Source organism: Vipera ursinii (assembly GCF_947247035.1).
Source record: "Vipera ursinii genome assembly, chromosome: 2".
In the NCBI taxonomy this organism is placed as follows: Eukaryota; Metazoa; Chordata; class Lepidosauria; order Squamata; family Viperidae; genus Vipera; species Vipera ursinii.
In genome coordinates, this window is record NC_139513.1 from 137,686,452 (window position 1) to 137,700,608 (window position 14,157).

Genomic DNA, 14,157 nt, shown 5'->3' on the forward strand with positions numbered 1-14,157 from the left:
TCTTGGTTGCTCTTCTCTGTACCCTTTCTATTATATATATGTATAATGTTTGTTAAGCATTCAGAATACACTTGCTTGGTCCCAGACACGGGACAAATCTTATTTCCTGTTTCAGCCTAGCCCAAGGCCATCCACAGGCAGTAGCCACAGCAGTGGCAGCTCATATTTGTGTAAATTTTTTTTTGGCTTGCTAACAAAGAATAAAGGGAGACGATATGATCATTTCAAACTTATTTGTTCTCATCAGTCAGCCATACCCTTCTGAGATTCATATATACTGCTCAAAAAAATAAAGGGAACACTTAAACAACACAGTGTACTATATTTAATAGTAGGATGTCTTATCTTGTGTTCCCTTTATTTTTTTGAGCAGTATGTATGTGTGTGTGTGTGTGTGTGTGTGTGTGTGTGTATGTATATATCTGTCTCTGTCTCTCTCTCTGTGTCTCTCTCTCCCTCCCTCTCATCAAAGCTTCTTTCCTCAGAATTTTGTGTCTCTCCTTCTCCCCCCACCTTCACTTCTAAAGCAAGTAGCACTGACTAATTTTGGGAAATATGATTTTTTTCCAAGGATGGAGTTTCAGTGGGGTATTTAAGCTGAGAAACAACATCAAACCTAGCCTTTTAGCTTCCAAGTCTGTTGAGAATGATATGATCTGGATGGAGATATTCAGATATTGCTACAGCATTGAGTGTTTTGAGTGTCTGATGGAGAGAAATCAAGTCACGTAGAATAAAGGATATCAGAATGGAAATTGAATTTGTCAGTTAGGCTCGGTATGAATTTGCCTAAAAGCAAAGACAGAATTACTTCCTCAAATGAATTAGTTTTAAAAGAGTGCAATCTTAAATTCACCAAAAATATAATTATATCGATAAATGAGATTTTTCTATTTTATGTCTTTTTGGGGGAGGGCTGGTCTTAAATTGAGGGTTATTTTCTTTTTCCTTCTGGAGCAAATATGAATATGTTTCAGAATGTGCAATTCTTTGTATACTTTCTTTCTATAGTTTTTATGTGATTATGGGGACTGGTGGTGCATTTCTGATACTCCATTTCCAAAAAATATAAATTAAGGAGGTGATGTTGAATGCTTTGTCCCAGTGGATAAAGCCATAAGGTGAGCAATGAAATCAGTGGATGCAACTGTCCCTGATTCAACTGCTTATTGCCATATTAATTTCTTAATAGTTTCTACCTTAATTAGACAGTGGGGTTTTTTCAAGATTCTAAAGAACTGCTGAAGGTCAGAAAACTTCTAGATTTCAGTATTTCATTAATAACTTGGATAAGGAGGTGAAGGGAATGATTATTAATATATGGTAGTCCTTCAAGTCTGAAGAAAACATATTGTTGTTCAGTTCATCTCTGGACATGGAAGTAGCTCTGAAGTCCTGACCTGGACAGTAGGGCCATTGGTAGTCCATTGTTGTGGTAACTGAGTGTTATTCTGTGATGTTCATGTTTTTTTATTAGTTTTGCATGGCACCTGTCTTCAAAGATACTAGAGCCGTAATTGCACAGGGTTCCTCAGTGGCATCAATCAGCAGTTGCAGTTTCTAGTTTCCTTGACTGAATGTCACAATGGCATAGTGCCTCTTTCACAGTGTCTTTGTAGAGCTTGCATGGTTGACCTTGCGGTCTCCTCCCAGGCTCCATTACATTATGGAGAAATTGGTGAGGCATATGGCAGACATCATTTCTGATGACATGCCCTATCAATCTTATCTGGGTTCTGATAATCAGGGACTCAGAGCTGGTGGACAAGACCTCCAGGTTGGAGACACGGTCTTGTCAATGTATGCCAAGAATGGAGTGGAAAGCACACATGGGAAATTTCTTCGGTTATTGATGGGTCTTCAGTACAGAGTCCAGGACTCACAACCATATAGGAGGAAAGGCATAACCCGAGTTCTGTAGATTTTCAGCTTTGTGAAGATACTTGGGATGATGCTTCCCAAGTATTTGAAGCTGTTTACATTTGTCAACTAGGTATCATCAACAGTGATTTTAGGTTCAATGAGCTTGGTATTTAGCATGGACTGGTAAAGTACTTCAGTCTTGTTCAGGACGTTAGACCAAAGAGAATAGTTGTATCTTTAAAATTTGTTAAGCATCAACTGTAGATCACTGTAAGGGTTTCTTGAATAACCATATGGAGACACTTCATACATTCAACTGGCGAAGGGCAGAGAGAAAGGTGTACATTTCCTTCTTCAGACCCTGGCTCAAATTTGACAACATGCAAACGAAGAATAGATTATATTGGGCTGGGGCTAGTACATAACACTGTTTTACCCCATTGGAAATGGCAGATGTAGCTGGTGTATCATCGTCGTAAAGAACCTACCTTGTCATTCTGACATGGAGTAGCTGATGGTGGAAATCTGGTTTGATAATAGTCTGTATGAAAAAAATACTGTCATAGTAGTTGATTACGAGCTGAATTGACAGAGTGGCGTAGCTGCAGAAAAGATGAGTGCATGTTGCATCAGTAAAAATGCAGCTCTCTAATCCAAGAAAGTAGCAGTTCAACCCATACAGTTCAGATGAACTGTAACAAGATCACAGAAAGGGCAATAAGAACTAAAGCATGTGACTGAAGAAATGTTTAGACTTGAGAAGACTATGGAGGTATATGATAGTAGTCATATTCAAATACTGGAAAAATTGCCACCCAAAAGAAGGCCAAGACTCATTCTCTAGGGTTCTTGAGTGCAGGACACAAAATAATAGCTTTAATTGCAGCAATGTAGGTGGCAATTCAATATTAGGAAACATGTCGTAATGATAAAAGCAACTTGATAATGGGACCCATTTCCCAGAAAGATGGTGGTTTCACCTTAATTTGATTTCAATCAAATTATCTTTGCACTGAGCAAAGAGTTGGACTCCTTAGTGCCACATTCCCCTTCTGTGTCCTGTGATGACTTACTGTCATCAGAAGGTACTGAAGGCTTAAGTCACAATCAGGAAACTACCTCTCTCTCTTCTCTGGGTTAAGGTTGTTCTGCTCTTTGCTATTTCAGTTGTGTTTCTGCCTGGGAAGCAGCTACCAGGGTAATCCGCTTCTGTTAGAGGGAAGATAGGAGACAGTACTCATAAAGGTAAGTGATGAATCCCTTAATTCTGACGGAGAGCATATGAGTCAGATTCAGCGTTAACAAATCTAGGGTGCAAAGAGCATGAGAGAGATGTCTTGCGAGCAAGGAGTGGGATGTGGACCAAACCTCAATCAGTCAAGAGATCTGGCAAGATTGTCTTAAGAGTTCCCACATCATTTCCAAGGAGAGAAAAGAGAAGTTTTTTCAAAAATGTTTCTTCCAATGGTGCCAAAATGTGTAAGAGAATACCCTTATTTTTTCAACGAAGATTAATAACTACTTCGTATTCTTTAATTACCCCTTCCATTTTACTCTGTTAAATAAGGAGGGCTGGATTTGTATGCTAATAAGGAAGCAAGAGTTGCCAGCCAATGAGAAAGGAAAATATCACGGCCTGCTCTTGGGCTTTAAAAAAACACCCACTTTAGTTTGCAAAGCTTTTCTTAATATAGATATACTGTTATTGCCTAATAATGTGTGGATGTCACATATTATACTAAAGTAAATGTGGGTTTGGATTTGGCCTATTGTGTGAAAGCAGCTATAATTGTCTGTAAATCATGATTGATGACTTATAAAATGTGGGAATCCAGACATTGTCGATATCAAGCTGGTTTTAAAACAACTTTGATGAACCTGTTTTTGATAGTGGCACAGAGACATGTTGGTATATGTACACTGTGTAAATGTGGCCATGTGCGCATGCACGCACAAACACACAAACTACAAGGGATTTGTTTATTTTGAATTAATTTTAATTTAATTTAATTTAATAATATTTGTATACCGCCCTTCTCCCTGAGGACTCAGGGCGGTTCACAGGGCAGAATAAAATACTAAATACAAACGTTAAGACAAGATTAAATAATTGCCCATATTAAAACAGTTGGAATAAAATTCTAAAACACCAAGTTAAAATTAAAACACAAAATTAAAAAAAACCCCACCAATCCCCATCAGGCTAGGCCGGCTTGAACAAACAGAAACGTCTTGAGATCGCGACGAAAGGAGCGAAGATCGGGCGCCATCCGGAGCTCTACCGGTAGCTGGTTCCACAGCTCCGGAGCGCCCACAGAGAAGGATCTCCCCCTGGGGGCCACCAATCGACATTCTCTGATCGGTGGCACCCTGAGGAGGCCCTCTCTGTGGGAACGCACAGGGCGCAGGGAGCTTGATGCCGGCAGCAGATGTTCCCTAAGGTACTCCGGCCCCATGCCATGAAGGGCTTTAAACACTGTTACCAGTACCTTGAATCTCACCCGGAAGACTACTGGCAACCAATGCAGCTCACGGAGCAGCGGTGTAACGTGGGAGTATCGGGAGACTCCCAACACAACTCTCGCGGCTGCATTCTGTACCAGTTGGAGCTTCCGGGTGGTCCTCAAGGGCAGCCCCATGTAGAGAGCATTGCAGTAGTCCAGACGAGAGGACACGAGCGCATGAGTGACCGTGCACAAATCATCCCGGCTAAGATAGGGCCGCAACTGGCGCACCAGGCGAACCTGGGCGAAGGCCCCCCTAGTCACAGCTCCTATATGGTCTTCCAAGGTGAGCCGTGAATCTAGGAGGACTCCCAAGTTGCGAGCCCTATCTACGGGGGGTAATAGTTCACCCCCCATAGCCAGAGGTGGAACATCCGAATAAACCCGGGATGAAGGTATGCAAAGCCACTCAGTCTTGTCGGGGTTGAGTTGGAGTCTGTTCCTCCCCATCCAGACCCGAACCGCCTCCAGGCACCAGGACATCACGTTGAGGGCATCACTGGGGTGGTTTGGGGTCGAAAGGAAAAGTTGGGTATCATCAGCATACTGATGATACCCAACTCCAAAGCCACGAATGATCTCACCCAGCGGTTTCATGTAGATGTTGAACAGGAGAGGCGAGAGGACCGACCCCTGAGGAACTCCACAAATGAGAGACCTCGCGGTCGACCTCTGTCCTCCTGCCAACACCGACTGCGAACGTCCCTGGAGATAGGAGGAGAACCACTGTAAAACTGTGCCTCCCACTCCCAATCCCCTGAGACGCCGCAGCAAGATACCATGGTCGATGGTATCGAAAGCCGCCGAGAGGTCTAATAGGACTAGGACAGAGGAATATCCCCTGTCCCGAGCCCTCCAGAGATCATTCACCAGCGCGACCAATGCCGTCTCCGTGCTGTGCCCGGGCCTGAAACCCGATTGGTACGGGTCTAGATAATCCGCTTCATCCAGGACCAGAGGGAGCTGATGCGCCACCACACTCTCAACAACCTTCGCAAGAAAGCGAAGGTTGGAGACAGGACGAAAGTTGTTTAATACAGCTGGGTCCAAGGCAGGCTTCTTGAGGAGAGGCCTCACCACCGCCTCTTTCAAGACGGCGGGGAAGCTACCCTCACTCAGAGAAGCCGATATAACTGCCTGGAACCAGCTGCGTGTCCTCTCCCGGGCTGCATAAGCCAGCCAGGAAGGGCACGGGTCCAATAAACACGTGGTGGTGCTCAGCCTCCCCATGATCCTGTCCACTTCCTCCGGAGTCACAGAATCAAACTCCTCCCAGATGATATCGACAAGACCGCCAGTGTCCTGATCGTCAGACTCTGCCCAGTCAGAGTCTAGACCGGTCCGAATCCGAGCGATTTTGTCCGACAGATGTTGGTTAAACTCCTCGGCACGACCCTGCAAGGGATCCTCGCTCACCTCCTGATTTAGGAGGGAGCGGGTCACCCTAAACAGGGCGGCCGGGCGATTATCTGCGGACGCGATAAGGGTGGCGAAGTGGTTAGACCTCGCCTCCCTTATCGCAGCGAGATAAGACCTAATGTAGGCTCTTAGTCGCAATCGGTCGGATTCGGATCGGCTGGACCTCCAACCGCTCTCTAGGCCCCGTCTCCGACGCTTCATCTCCCGAAGCTCCGCAGAGAACCGTGGAGCTCGACGGGATCTGCACCGGGTCAGGGGCCGCAGGGGTACAACTCGGTCAAGAGCCTCAGTGGCCGTCCTTTCCCAGGCTTCCACTAAGGCATCTGCCGAGCTGTGAGCAAGGGAGGCAGGTGGGGACCCCAGCGCTGCCTGGAACCTCTGGGGATCCATTAAGCGTCTGGGGCGGTACCATTTAATTGGTTCCAAACACCCACAGCGGGGGGTGGCAAAACGGAAGACCAGCCGCAGGAGATGATGATCGGTCCATGACAGGGGCATAATAATTGGAGAGCCCCCACCAAGATCATCTAACCACCGTCCAGATAAGAAAACTAGGTCAAGGGTGTGGCCTCCCTCATGAGTCGGTCCCGAAATTACTTGCGTCAGGTCCATGGCCGTCATGGAAGCCATGAACTCCCGAGCCAACTCAGATGATCCTCCCAGCGATGGTAGATTGAAGTCCCCCAAAACTATAAGTTTCGGGAACTCAACCACCAGCCCAGAGAGGACATCGAGCAGCTCAGGCAGGGCTGCTGCTGCGTGACTAGGCGAAAGGTACACCAGCAGCAAGCCCAACTGCGCACCAGGGCCGCATCTCAAAAAGAGAGACTCACACCCGACTATCTGAGGAACAGTGGCCTCCCGCGGACACAAGGTCTCCCTCATAACAACAGCCACACCCCCACCCCTACCCTGAGCCCGAGGCCAGTGCAGCACCCGGAAACCTGGTGGGCAAAGGTCAACCAGAGGAATCCCGCCCTCTGGGCCCAACCAAGTCTCCGTAATGCAAGCCAGGTCCGCCTGCTCACCCTCGACCAGATCACGAACGAGAGGAGCCTTATTAGAGATGGACCTGGCGTTCAAATACACCAGCCGGAGCTCAGGGGGCTGCACACCCTCACTCCCGGGACCTTGGGGTAGAGCCAGAGGGTCGGAGTGCCCCACCGCTTGTAAGCAGCGGAGAGGCCTTCCCTGAGATCGATACGGCCCTCTGCTCCTCCATCTGCTGCCATTCCCTGATGTCGTGGGAATAGGTAGTCCCACGACTAGCCCTGGAGCCCCGGTGGTGACCGACCCCCGCTCCTCCCCCCTGCGATCTCCATCGGCCCTAGCCAGAACAGCGGTAGTTGGATAGCCCCCCTTATCCAAACAACCAAATAGCTGACTAAGGGATTCTGTGTGGTGAACAAAATTTTAAAGTAAAAACAATTACAGTAATACAAAAGATAAATACATAGCTGAGAATACATCACTCATCATAATCACTAAATTAACCAATAAATGGCTACCGTCATATATTCGAGGCCCAAGCATAGAGCTAGGCCTTTAAGGACATACCAAAAGCCAGCAAATTTGGGACCATCCTGATCTGGAGGGAGAATTTCATAAGATGGGTGCTATTTTAGTTTTGTTCAAACTAACTAGATACTAACTAACTAGTATCTAGTTGATACTAGACCCATGTGGTTGGTGTCCTGTGCTCAGATGACATAGTAAGTTAAAGAGGCATGTGCATTAGGATCTAAAATGGCACCCAGTATTAACCATGTGTTTAGTAGAACAGTAAGCAAATGCAGCTTTTATGAAGAAAGATAAGGACAATTTCTAGCCTATACAGTATTGAGCTAATTCTGGCTTATTATATTTCTGATTTGGGGGATTAACTCATATTTCTGGTTACGGGGAACCTATTTTTACTTTGGTTTACCATGCAAATAGATTTGAAGTGCTATAATTATCTGGAACAAGATGAGCTGCTCAGGAGGAGCTTGTTGCCTTTATGAATTGCGGGAAATCAAGTCTCTGTGGAGTTTATGGTAGCAAGAGGAGGGCGGATGCCTTTAGGCTAATGGTTTTCATACTGTGTTCTGGATAACTTTTGAGATTCTTCAGATGCTTAGTAAGGGCTCCTCAGAGCTATATCAGTAATAGAACATAAGGTTGCCCCTTGGTTACCCATGTTCCTACTTAGACTAAAACTGCAGCAGAGCACAAATAACATTATCCATTCAGGTAGAGGAGATGGAAGAATGGCTTAATAGTGCAACATGAGTGAGATGAATTCACTTCCCATACTAAGCCATAATACTGTAGGTTTCTGTTCACTTCTGAATTGGTGTGTTATGTTAACCCAATCACTTATTCATGCAGCACCCACCACATTGGCTTAGTACATTATGTGAACACAGTCCTGCAGTGCTTCCCCAAATACTTTGTAAGATGCTCAAGTTGTTGAAACAATTCTATGAAATCTGAACCTGATTATTGTAATGCTTTTCTAGAATCTAGATAACATCCTAATGCAGGCAGGGAAAGATCTGTGGCTCTTCAAATGTTGTGGAATTACAATTCTCTGTTTCCCTCATAGTTGGCATCCTGCTGATGTTGCTGAAAGTTGCAACTCAGCCAGAGGTTCCCAACCTGGAGGAGATACTTGAATTCATATGATTAGTCCAATAAAGTTTAGTAACGTAGACCAGTGTGTGAGTGGGAAGGCCATTGAAAATCTCCAGACTTTCTCTAAAGTCACAGCTAACGAATTAACTTGAAATTCTTTTAAACTTGTGCAGTGCTAGAGGTAGGTAAATTTTCTGGAGTACTTTGAGTTTCTTGTGGAAATTAATAGGATTTAAATTATCCCACCTGTCTCAGTATCCATGATTTGGTTAAAGATTTGGATTATTTTTTGAAATGAAAATAAAATTAAATCTAGCATCTTACGTAGTCTGCATTTAAAGAAATTAAATTCTTTATATGGAGCAAAAATACTTTTCTTGAGAAGTTGAATCAATATTGGGCAGTGGCACAATAAAGTAGAATGCAGTTACCATGCATTTTAGCTCTTTTTTTAGTTTTTTTTTTAACAAGCACCTGAATAACAGATCTCATACAGCTTTAAAACTTTTGAACATACCCGAAGTGGAAACTCTCTGCAGTGCTGACCTAAAGAAACTAAATCTTGTAAGTACTCACTTATACTAAATTTGCATATTGTTCTAAAGTTTTTGTTGGCTTAGGGTATTGTGAAAACCAGCCAGTTGTGGTTTATATAGTAAATATGGTGAACTAAGCCTTGCATTAGTATAATGTATGAAGTTGGCAACTGTGTGAGAGTTCACAAAAATGAGAATATGAATGTGATAAAGGGTATCCAGATAAAGGGAGGAGAGTCTGCTTATTCCTTTGGTGTTTTTTCCCCAATCAGTTTGAGAATATGATGTTGAAATGCCTTTCTAGATGATATTCTTGCATACTTTACTCTTCCTTACACTTGAATGTTCCAGCAGGTCAAGCTCTAGCAAAGGGAAGTCTCCAAGATGAAAAGGGATCCATGCGCTCCTTAGAGACTTATTCATCTTAAATATGAATCAAGAGGAAACTGGAAGGAGAAGGCAAATGAAGAATGTACCTACCATTGGCACATTGTTCATAGATCTGTTTTTGAGCCTTGGTGGAATCTCTAACTGATTGCAGAAGTTTTGTAGACGAATCATCAAACTGCTATTGATAGTACTTAATGCAGTATGTATCATAACAGGAAAGAAAGGTAGGTGAATAAACAGATTTCTGATTAGTTATTTCAGTGAAAGTTTTGCAAATCACTTTGAATTTTTCCAAAGTGATAGAAATACATGAACTGGATAACGATGACTTTTAAAACTGTGAAATTAAGCTATCAGTATCACCAGATCATACAAGACTGACCCATTAAAGAACTGCAATGATTGATCCCAGTAAATATCAATTGGAATCAAATTCATAAACAAAAGGGCTGTTCTCAAGAAGGCCCTATTCCTCATGTCAATCAACTGATCTTTTTGCCGGGCTGGTGTATGCTATAGAATCTGTTCTACTGAACCTCATCAAGTGGGCATAAAAAGTTTTGGACTTTAAGCCCAACATCAATACATTTACATTGCAAAGATTAGGGTAATCATTGCAGCCAGTGAATAATATCCATGTCCAGTTGCTTTGCACCTATCAGTATCAATACAAATTTTCTGAGCTAACTTTAGAAGGAAGCTTTACAGAAATATAGACCAATTTCTAGAATACTTTTTAGCCAGCAATAGGCTGGGATTGTAGTGTATATACTAGTCAGGATTAAGTTTGGAGATGATTGTAATCTAGTCATAAAAGAGCCAAGGTTGCCTACCCCTGCAATAGACCATTAAAAACTGGAATAAAGTTTATTCTGTCAAAATGTTATCTCAATATGCTGTTTAATCTGGTAAGAATTATGAATTATTGCAGGCCCCATAGATTTCACATACTCCAGGGAATTTATCAAAGTCTGATTGTAAGCCACCATCCTTGAAATGTTGGACTTCTTACGCAGAGTTCTTTCCTCTTGCCTGAGTTAAGTCTTAGTTGTGCCCCAAAAGCAGCTCCAGAGACCAGCTCAAAAGTTGCACAACAGAAAATGGAAAGAGGTGAATGCCAGTCCAAAGCTTTTAGTGATTTCATGCAGATAATAAAAGTTGAAGCAGATAGAACAGACTATTGTGGTGTCATCTAAGACCCTTTAACACAGTTCTACTTTTAGAAGGTTTCATGCAAAAATGGGCATGATAAAGGACCAAAATGGCAGGGACCTAACAGAGGCAGAAGAGATTAAGAAGAAGTGGCAAAATTACATAGAAGAACTATACAAGAATGAGCTTAATGTCCCTGATAATCACAATGAGGTGGTCACTGACCTCAAGCCAGACATTCTAGAATGTGAAGTAAAGTGGGCCTTAGAAAACCTGAGCAACAACAAAGCTAGTGGAGGTGACAGTATTCCAGCTGAGCTATTCAAAATCTTAAAATACAATGCAGTAAAAGTGCTACACTCAATTTGCCAGCAAATTTGGAAAACTCAACAGTGGTCACAGGATTGGAAAAGATCAGTTTACATTCCAATTCCAAAGAAAGGCAGTGCCAAAGAATGTTCAAACTATCACACCATTGCACTCATTTCTCATGCTAGTAAAGTTATGCTTAAAATCCTACAAGCTAGACTCCAGCAGTATGTGGACCGAGAACTACCAGAAGTACAGGCAGGATTTCGAAGAGGCAGAGGAACTAGAGATCAAATTGCCAACATACGCTGGATCATGGAGAAAGCTAGGGAGTTCCAGAAAAACATCTACTTCTGCTTCATTGACTATGCTAAAGCATTTGATTGTGTGGATCATAACAAACTGTGGCAAGTTCTTAAAGAGATGGGCGTACCAGACCATCTTATTTGTCTCTTGAGAAACCTATATGTGGACTAAGAAGCAGCAGTGAGAACTGGACACGGAACCACTGATTGGTTCCAAATTGGGAAAGGAGTCCGACAAGGCTGTATACTGTCGCCCTGCCTATTTAACTTATATGCAGAGCACATCATGAGAAAGGCAGGGCTAGAGGAATCAAAAGTTGGAATTAAGATTGCCAGAAGAAATATCAACAACCTAAGATATTTTATTTATTTATTTATTTATTTATTTATTTATTTATTTATTTATTTATTTATTTATTTATCTATTTTAATTCCATTTATATCCCGCCCTTCTCCGAAGACTCAGGGCAGCTTACAAGCTTAGCAGTAGCCTTCATTCTATGTATATGCCTGCTTATTAGGGCTTTCACACACACCCCAAGCGGCATTATTACAAAGTCAGCTTAATTGCCCCCAACAATCTGGGTTCTCATTTTACCTACCTCGGAAGGATGGAAGGCTGAGTCAACCTTGCAGATGATATGCAGATGATACCACTCTAATGGCAGAAAGTGAAGAAGAACTAAAGAGCCTTTTGTTGCGGATAAAGAAGGAGAGTGCAAAACTTGGGTTGAAGCTTAACATTAAGAAAACCAAGATCATGGCATCTGGCCCTCTCAATTCCTGGCAAATAGATGGGGAAGAAATGGAGGTAGTGACAGATTTTATTTTCCTGGGCTCCAAGATCACTGCAGATGGGGACTGTAGCCAAGAAATTAAAAGACGCTTGCTCCTCGGGAGGAAAGCCATGGCAAATCTAGACAGCACACTAAAAAGCAGAGACATCACCCTGTCAACAAAAGTGTGTATAGTCAAGGCTATGGTCTTCCCAGTTGCAATGTATGGCAGTGAAAGCTGGACCATAAAAAAGGCTGAGCGCCAAAGAATTGAGGCCTTTGAACTATGGTTCTGGAGAAGACTCCTGCGATGCGAGTCCCTTGGACTGCAAGGCGATCAAACCGGTCAGTCCTAGAGGAGATCAACCCTGACTGCTCTTTAGAAGGCCAGATCCTGAAGCTAAAACTCAAATACTTAAATGGACTCCAGAAGATGGTAGAGGACAGGAAGGCCTGGAGGAACGTTGTCCATAGGGTCGCGATGAGTCGGACACGACTTCGCAGCTAACAACAACTTTTAGAAGTCATTTCTCCAGGCAGAACTGGAACCATCATACCACTGTGTTTCTCAAGACCAAGATTAATGGCCAGTCCAGGAGTATCAAAAACTGCTAGGGAATCTTTGAAGGTAGCTAGGAACTTCAAGACTTATTTAATAGCAGTTGCCTGCCCCCAGTTGTCTCTGCTGGTTCTGAGTATTCAGTTGCAGCAGTTACCATACCAAGGAAAGAAGGGAAATGTATTTTCCCAACAAAAGTATACTGATGTGAGTGAGGCATGTCTGTTTGTATATGAAATATCTGAATGGACATTTAAAACCCCTTAAATGTGCAAAAGACAGGCTCCAGTTAAAATAGCTACATGTTTGTTGTTGTTGTTGTTGTTAGTTGCGAAGTCGTGTCCTACCCATCGCGACCCCATGGACAACGTTCCTCCAGGGCTTCCTGTCCTCTACCATCTTCTGGAATCCATTTAAGCTCACGCCTACTGCTTCAGTGACTCCATCCAGCCACCTCATTCTCTGTCGTCCCTTTCTCCTTTTGCCCTCAATCTTTCCCAGCATTGGCTGTTCTCCAGTGAGTCCTTCCTTCTCATTAGGTGGCCAAAGTATTTGAGTTTCATCTTCAGTATCTGGCCTTTTAAAGAGCAGTCAGGGTTGATCTCCTCTAGGACTGACCGGTTTGAACGCCTTGCAGTCCAAGGGACTCGCAGGAGTCTTCTCCAGCACCATAGTTCAAAGAGTTCAATTCTTTGGCGCTCAGCCTTTCTTATGGTCCTTTGTTGGTATTAAGAGAAGGTATTTTTCCCTAGTGGAGGGCAATGAAATCCCTGGAGAATTTTGCACTCTTAATGTTATAGAAACACAGTAATGAACATTTTATATCTTTTCTTTTTTTGTCATGACTTGCTAAATCCTCTGATTTCCTTTAAAAGAGAAGTGTATGTGTGTGTGGGGGTACCACTTGTTCTCTTTGGAATATTTGCACAGATAGGAGAAGCTGCATTGTTTTGGTATCCTGTCTTATTTATTTTTATTTATTTAATCCCACCATTATTATTTTTACAAAAAACTCAAATAGCATACCTTCATCCTCCTATTTTTCCTACAACAACCCTGCGAGCAAATGTAGGGCTAACAGTGAGTGACTTAACTCAAAGTCACCCAGTTGGTTTTCATGGCTAAAGTGGGACTTGAACTCATGGTCTCCCACTTTCTAGCTTGGTGCCTTAATCAGTAGGCCAAACTGACTCTTGATCCAAACTGGCTCTCTTATCCCCTATCCAAAGCTCTCTGAATACTGCTCAGTTATAATATTGTGAAGTTGCTGAATTTATACACATCAAGACATGGTTTACTTTAACCATGATTGGTTAAATACAATGGCTAGATTTATAAGACTTGATTTGTCAAACATAATGTCTTAGTTTATATACAGCTAGTCCTTGAGTTACAACGGTGCTGAAAAAACTGACTTAGAACTGGATCTCGCACTTACGACCATTGCAGCTTCCCCCTGGTCACATGATCAAAATTCAGGTATTTGGTAACTGGCATGTATTGTGACAGTTGCAATGTTCCAGGGTCAAATAATTGCTACTTACGACTTTCCTAGCTGGCTTTCAACAAGCAAAGTCAATGGGGGAAGCCACATTTGTTTAATAACTATGTGATTCCCTTACAATTGCCATGATTTGCTTAAAAACTGCAGCACAAAAGGATGTACGATTGGGTATGATTGATTTAACAACCACCACACTCACTTAATGATGGAAGTTCCAGTCCCTA